This window comes from Coregonus lavaretus (assembly GCF_964263955.1).
Source record: "Coregonus lavaretus genome assembly, chromosome: 10".
Lineage (NCBI taxonomy): Eukaryota > Metazoa > Chordata > Actinopteri > Salmoniformes > Salmonidae > Coregonus > Coregonus lavaretus.
Window position 1 is genome coordinate 33890782 of NC_139997.1, and position 7817 is coordinate 33898598.

The 7817-nt window shown below is 43.1% G+C and overlaps 1 protein-coding gene across 2 annotated transcripts in view; it reads right to left on the reverse strand.

Annotated features, from left to right (window-relative positions):
- LOC311135999 (nuclear receptor-interacting protein 1-like) overlaps nt 1-7165 on the reverse strand; it is a 58818-nt gene extending 51653 nt beyond the window's left edge. The window contains exon 1 of one of the 2 annotated variants that reach the window (XM_084170049.1): nt 6952-7165. The gene's annotated coding sequence lies outside the window, so the exon portion shown is untranslated. Of the gene's footprint in view, nt 1-2927; nt 3032-6951 lie in introns of those variants that run through there. The other variant, XM_084170050.1, reaches the window with a different exon arrangement.
- Between the last annotated feature and the right edge of the window lie 652 nt (nt 7166-7817).

Below are 7817 nucleotides of genomic sequence, written 5' to 3' on the forward strand. Positions count from 1 at the left end.
GATATTTCCTGGGCAAATCCAGGTTAATTGCTTTGCTCAAGGGCAAAGGAGAACAGCAGAGTATGAGCCAGCAATCTTCTGGTCAGCAGTCCATTCTCACAAAGTAATAGGTCATAGCGCTTGCCTGCTGACATCTTCCCTCCTCTCTTTCTCTCACACTGCACAGGGCAGGCAGGCAGCAGTCCTTGATTGGGATGCACACAAAGACTGCATTAGTATCACTACTACAGAGACAAAGTGGAGTCGATATTCAACGGCTCAGACACAAGACGTATGTGGCAGGGTCTACAGACAATCACAGATTACAAAGCGAAAACCAGCCACGTCGCGGACACCGACGTCTTGCTCCCGGACAAGCTAAACACCTTCTTCGCCCGCTTTGAGGATAACACAGTGCCACCGACGCGGCCCGCTCCCACGGTCTGTGGGCTCTCGTTCTCCGTGGCCGACGTGAGTATGACAAAATATATTTTGATTTGTTTAACACTTTTTTGGTTACTACATGATTCCATATGTGTTATTTCATAGTTTTGATGTCTTCACTATTATTCTACAATGTAGAAAATAGTAAAAATAAAGAAAAACCTTTGAATGAGTAGGTGTGTCCAAACTTTTGACTGGTACTGTACATAGACATGGAATCACTGGCCACTTTAATAATGGAACACTAGTCACTTTAATAATGTTTACATACTGCTTTACTCATCTCATATGTATATACTGTATTCTATTCTACTGTATTTTAGTCAATGCCACTCCGACATTGCACGTCCTAATATTTATATATTTCTTAATTCCTTTATTTTACTTTTAGATTTGTGTATTGTTGTGAATTGTTAGATACTACTGCACTGTTGGAGCTAGGAACCCAAGCATTTCGCCACACCCGCAATAACATCTGCTAAATATGTGTATGTGACCAATACAATTTGATTTGATTTGATTTGAATGTACCTATCAGGTGAATCCAGGTGAAAGCTATGATCCCTTATTGATGTCACTTGTTAAATCCACTTCAATCAGTGTAGATGAAGGGGAGGAGACAGGTGAAATAATGATTTGTAAGCCTTGAGACAATTGAGACATGGATTGTGTAAGTGTGCCATTCAGAGAGTGAAGAGGCAAGACAAAATATTTAAGTGCCTTTGAACGGGGTATGGTAGTAGGTGCCAGGCGCACTGGTTTGTGTCAAGAACTGCAATGCTGCTGGGTTTTTCACACTCAACAGTTTCCCGTGTATATCAAGAATGGTCCACCACCAAAGGACATCCAGCCAACTTGACACAACTGTGGGAAGCATTGGAGTCAACACGGGCCAGCATCCCTGTGGAATGCTTTTGACACCTTGTAGTGTCCATGCCCCGACGAATTGAGGCTGTTCTTTGGGCAACATGGGGTGCAACTCAATATTAGGAAGGTGTTCCTAATGTTTGGTATACTCAGTGTATGTGTATGCAATCAATAAAATTTGATTCGATTTGAAAAATACTATTCATCAGTGTGTGAGAGCCTATGCATGTTCAGGCAAAATATTGTAACGTCATATGAACTCTTGTCTGAAAAGCAAGGGGCAACATGTTACATTTGTCATATATAAATTATCACTCCAAAATGTAATAATGTATTTACTGGTATGTAGTCAGTAGGTGAATAAACCATTTAGGATTTATTTTTTTACACCTAGAAGCTGAAATTCTCCCTGGTTTTATGTCATAGTCCATTTATCTCTCAGTAGCATGTCTGTGCAGTAGGCTATACTTTAGTTATCCTCCTAAACTCCCCGCTCCAGTCATCACTCTCCATAGCACAGCCACCTGCACAAGGTCCCCTGTTGCCCAGCAACAGCATCGCCTCATCACTAAAAGCCTAAAAGAGCTCCCAAAAGTTACACAATTACAGTTGGTGGTGTGGAGGTGTTGTGGAATACAGTACATAATAGGATTCAGGTTGTTTCCACAGCACTAAAACAATAAAGGATGTGTGTCTAAAAGAAGCACCGACTGACTGACTGACTGACTTGGGAAATCCCAGCTAGCAGCTCTTACTACCACAAACAGACACAAAGTCACTGTGACGTCATCAGGATCCTACTCCCTTTGAACTTGGCCCTAGCTCTGTTCTTTCATCTCACTTGCAAAGTCTTATGACTCAGATTTCAGTCTGCCTATAGAGTCAGACAACAGGGTGTGCGTGTCTGTGTATGTGTGAGTGTGTGTGTGTGGGTTGACATATATTGACTGCCACACTGTGCACAATGAACTCTCTGGTCAGTGCTCTTTCTTGGTCTTGAAGTATTTCAGCTAACTACTCAAAGGACAACGTTTTACACCATTTAAATTTTCCCGAACGCAGCCCTTCTTGAGGGAAATAAATCAGACACAGCAAATATAGCATATGCACCCCTCCACCCCCCTCCTCCCTCCTTTGCTCTCCTGTCTTCCTGTGCAATATATCCATCATTCATTCATCAACTCTGAAAACTCCTCTTTAGTTAATTGCTTGGGAAATGTAATTTCAAACGAAAGCTTTTAAAAGAGAAAGATATAAAGTTGCCGGGATCTCTTTGCCCCCTCCTTGTCCAGGGGGCCGGGCTGGGGGCCGGGTGCTGCTCTGCGCTACTTTACGTGGTGTCAGGAAGTCACATATGCCCATGTTTAAAGCAGAGGCGAGCCAGGCAGGCAGCGTTACGTAAAGCCTCCCCCTGCACAGGCTTACTGCACCAGACGCTGTGTCCTTGCCTGGGCTGCTTCAAGGTCCCAAAAGGACAGGCTGCTAAGAAGTTGGGAAGGACAGGGCCCCTGTGATAGGCTGGCTGGGAGGTAGCGCTGTGCTGAGACTGCGCCTGCCTGCGACGGCCTTGGACTTTGAATTCTCCGCCAGACAGGCTCATGCATCAATCCCTCAGCTTACAAAGACAAGCCACTAACCTTCATAAGGCCAGGGACTCGTCAGCAATGAGTGGCATTTTCACTTAGCCTGGACAGCTTCTCTCTCCCCCAGCTCTGAAATCTGCTCTGCTCTCTGTCCCTGCACATAACCTGGTTAAAACAAGACACAGTTGAGTAACACTTCCCTTAGGCCGCAAAAATCCTCTGGTGTGTCTGACATCCTAATCGGACTTTGTGACTTGTTGTGCTAACCTTTAACCTCCTAGCTGTGCTCTTCTGTGGTGCAGCAGGTAGCCTAGCGGTTAGAGCGCTGGACCAGTAACTGAAAGGTCGCTGGTTTGACTACCTGAGCTGACAAGGTGAAAAATCTGTCGATGTGCCCTTCAGCAAGGCACTTAACCCTAATTTGCTCCAGAACTACTACAGTTACAACTACTGTATTGTATTCATGAGTGTCTGTTCCTGTCAACTCTGCTCCTCGGTTGTGACCACACTAACCAACCCAAGGAGACAGTTAGCTCTACTCACATCATCCTGTAGGTTTGGGCTTTATATCCACATTTCAGCAGTAGTCAGGCAAAAGACAGAACAATGGCAACACACATTATGTTTGGCATATGTGTTTAATAGTACAAGGTAGCACTGTTCTGCTCTCTCGTTGTCCCTGCTTCATTGATCGGCACAGTTAGGTTCCACAGCTGTTGTTTCTGAAATTGGGTGCAACGTTTTCATGTGGGTGACATGCTTCATTTATCTGACCTGCATCTCTCCCTCTCTCCGTGGATCACTTTGGGAGTGATTTCAGTAAAGTATAAATAATGTACTGCAATCGCAATCAGTAACAATCAATGTGTGTGGATAATTGAGAGGCCCTGTCAGTGCTCCAAGGCCAGGGTGCGGGGGGGGGGGGGGGGGGGGGCTCTCAGAGGGCTGCCTCCTGCCTGCTCCAGCCTCCCTCCATCTTTCATCCCTCCATTTCATCATTCCACCCTGCCTGCCTGCCTCCAGGAGCCACAGCAATAAAGACGCATTTAGCTGCTCCTGCCGTGTCATCAAAATGAGTCCCATTGACTTTGGTTCTCTTCCTCCCTACCGCCCACTCCCAGATTGGAATAGATAGCCTAGGAGAGTTGGAGTGATGGTGTGAAAGCATGATCGACATGACACTGTATTTCTACATCACTAATTCAACATCTAGGCCTACTGTTAAGAGATCAGAGTGTATTTTACCCAAGCAACATGTCTAATGAGTAGCCACTGAATGACCATACTGTGGTGTTGTACAGTTAAGAGGTTTGTCATTGCAACACAATCAGCATTCTGATTTCATCTACAACAACCTAAAGGCCTGATAGTAAATGCTTGACTCCGACCACACGTTCATAAGGCCTACAGAGAGCTATCATGGACACACCATGACACCTGTCATATCCAGTAGTTTACAGTATGCCGATTGTTGACAAATGACCTTACACTGTCCTGACACATGAGACTGAGTGTAATCCAAACACAGCTAGCTCGTTTCAGTGGCTCAGCACACAACACAAGCATACACACAGGAATGCATGTATGCACACACGGATATGCACACACACTCTCACAGTATAGGCCTACACACACCTTCCTCTACAATTGCATATTTCTTTTACCCTTAATATACCAACTGGGGTATATTCCTTCTGTGTCATTTTAATACATAAACTACAGCAAAGACAGTGCATTAAAGAGATTCTCCGGTACTTTTGTATACTTTTTAGTAGTAGGGGTAAATGTAGGGAAAATGGCATCGCACAGCTTCCAGAAAACAGTCACTTTCAATTTTGGCAAAACAGTAATTCTGCTCATAGGTTATGCATGTATGAACTACACATTGACACACCCAGCCCAAAAAATACTTACTAGTCGCCAAAGTTCCGGAGCCTGTCTTTAATTGTAACACTGTAACAACACTGTAACAACACTGTAGCAACCATTTGGGGGGCAGGTAGATGAATGTATTGTCCTGAGAAGACAGACCCTTGATCTGTCAGACCAGGGTCCAGAGTCCAGTAGTGTGACCATTCAGAAGACCTAACATAATTTGCATATTTGTCATTTACATATCTTCTGATTCTGTGGCGGGATACTGCACATCAATCATCATCAGTAGCTCCCTAGACAACCCACAGCAACAACAAAACAAGTTGTGTAGAGTACAGTACACTAACTCAGTAAAGGAGGAAGATGGCTGATGTGCACCACATTATTGAAGACAGATTATTCAAGAGAAAGACAATGTTAAATGTGGAGGTTTTAGTTATCTATGGCTCTAGTACAGTACATAGGACTATAAGCAGCTACCCTTGAACATCCCGTACAAGATCAGGTCAAATAATTAAGCAGCTTAAACACTTCACAAAAGGAGGGCTAAAAGCCAGACCCCCAGACAGACAGAGTATTTAGAATTTGTAAAAGTCAGACAAGTTCACTTCAACAAAGCTCAAGCCTATTTTTGACTAATCCACCCGAGTTTGCTGTAAAAGTAGGTCTAGTACACATATGAATGTGCTGATGTGTTCCAAATCATGAAAAGTAAACAGGTTTGTTGTTGGAGGGAAGTTTAGCCAGGGTGGTTAAGGCTAAGCACACCTGAACTAACAGTGTGGTCCTGCCCTCTCTATCCCCTGTGACTCCCCCCTGGCCAACCTTCAGCCCCTGACCTTTTGCCTCTCCACTGATCCCATGGTCAAATGAAGCAAGATGACATCTTGTGATGATTACTCCAAACCAGTCACTGTTCCAAACCCTGGAATAGTTCAAATCCAGTCTACCTGTCAATTGTCACTAGCCTCCTACTTAGATCTTGAATTAAACCATAGCACAATAAATATTATATAAGATGTAGATAACAACTCCATCAATAATAATAATAAATAAGCAGTAGTAATACTATGATACCAGTACATTCTGTGTAGAAATCCATTAGGCTAATTTACAATCTGGTTTATGAACTGAATATTGAATAATCCTCAGAAAATAAAGTGAGTAAATGTAGCTACTGTACATTATTCCAGACAACGTACCAATGCTGAATGAACATTTGAGTCATGCAATGCCAAATATTTGTGTCACTTTCGACAAGGAACAAGGAAGCACAAGATATGAATTGAGAATAATCAGCAAGAGTGAATCCATTTTAACTATGAAGCATTATAATGCATTTATAATGCTAAACTACACCACACAAAACTCTGAAATTATGACTAATTTGGCTACAATGGAGTACCCTACGAAAAAGCCAAGCTGATGCTGACAGTCATACAGTCATAATATCAATAGCCTACCGGGCCTATTTACTAATGTTCATAGAAATACTATTCATTATCTGTCTCAGCAGGCAGTGGCTGTACGCCTGGTTACTTAGTAGGCTACTAGTCCTATGCAGCATTTCTGATTTTAATGCAGGTTAAACTGAACAGATATCTGTGGCCTATCATTTTGTATCATTTTTGTACGTAAACTAGACTACAGCGAGGACAGTGCAACAATTGTAACACTGTAACAACAAACACTAACAACAATTTCACATTGTAACAACACTGTAACGACAATGCAACAATGTGACAAAAATACGGAATAACAAAGTAGCCAGTACGAGCAAGCTAAATGATTCGTGTTTGAGGCATTAGATTTTGGAGACAAAAACATTTGCGCTTTCTATGTCAAATATGAAATATGACATTTCTACGTGCGGTGATGCGTTTTTTTGGGGTGGGGTGGTTGAGAAGGAAATAATCTCAAACTGGCTGTAATGTATCGTTGATGCCATTTAACAAAATGGAAACGACACAACCACCACAGCACTGGCTGATTTATTCCGACTTCTTTACGCAGCGTTCACACCGCTATAACCAGTATGAGCCCAGAGACTCGGGCTCGAGACACAAACATTATTCAATCCATGAAAACATGCTGTAAACATGTTAAATCCATGACACACACCCCGTTTGTGCCCTCGCGGATTTTACAGACTCATATTAATTTCACAGCCTATTCTTTACATTTAGCTCGGCACGTAGCCTACCTGCTTGGGTTTGTCTACCCCGCTGGCTGGCAGTGTACCCCACTCAACTGAAAAGGCGCATCATTATTCGTCAGGAGGAAATCCGTCCGATAGTCTCAGTGAAAAGGTCGCATTTCTCTAACGCGCGTTAATGATGAAAAATGAATATCAAATGGTAGATTTGTTTCAAAACGCTTCGCGTTTGGATCGAAGTGATCAGGCTCTGAGACCTGTAGTCGAGTCTGACGGAATTGTTTATTCTCGGAATCCCCTTGCTCCCGAGAACTCAGCAGAGGCGACACTCCTACTCTCTGCCGCTGACACGACCCTTAAAGGAGCAGTGGCTTTATCAAGCTATCCCTGCCCCTCTCCAAATGTACTATATCATTAGACTTTCATTAAAATGTATTTTAATGATGTAACATTTGAGTTGTATTGTGTTTATAAGTAGTTTATAAACAGTTAAATATTAGTTCATTATTGAAATATACACATGGCTAATATCAAATAATTAACTTTCTATAAACTGGGCTTACTTACAAACCCTGAAAGACAGAAAGTATTCAGACCTCTTGACTTTTTCCACATTTTGTTATGCTGCCACCACCATGCTTCACCGTAAGGACGGTGCCAGGTTTCCTCTAGACGTGATGCTTGGCATTCAGGCCAAAGAGTTCAATCTTGGTTTCATCACAGCAGAGAATCTTGTTTCTCATGGTCTGAGAGTCCTTTAGGTGCCTTTTGGCAAACTCCAAGCGGGCTGTCATGTGCCTTTTACTGAGGAGTGGCTTCCGTGTGCTGCAGAGATGGTTGTCCTTCTGGAAGGTTCTCCCATCTCCACAGAGGAACTCTGGAGCTCTGTCAGAGTGACCATCGGGTTCTTGGTC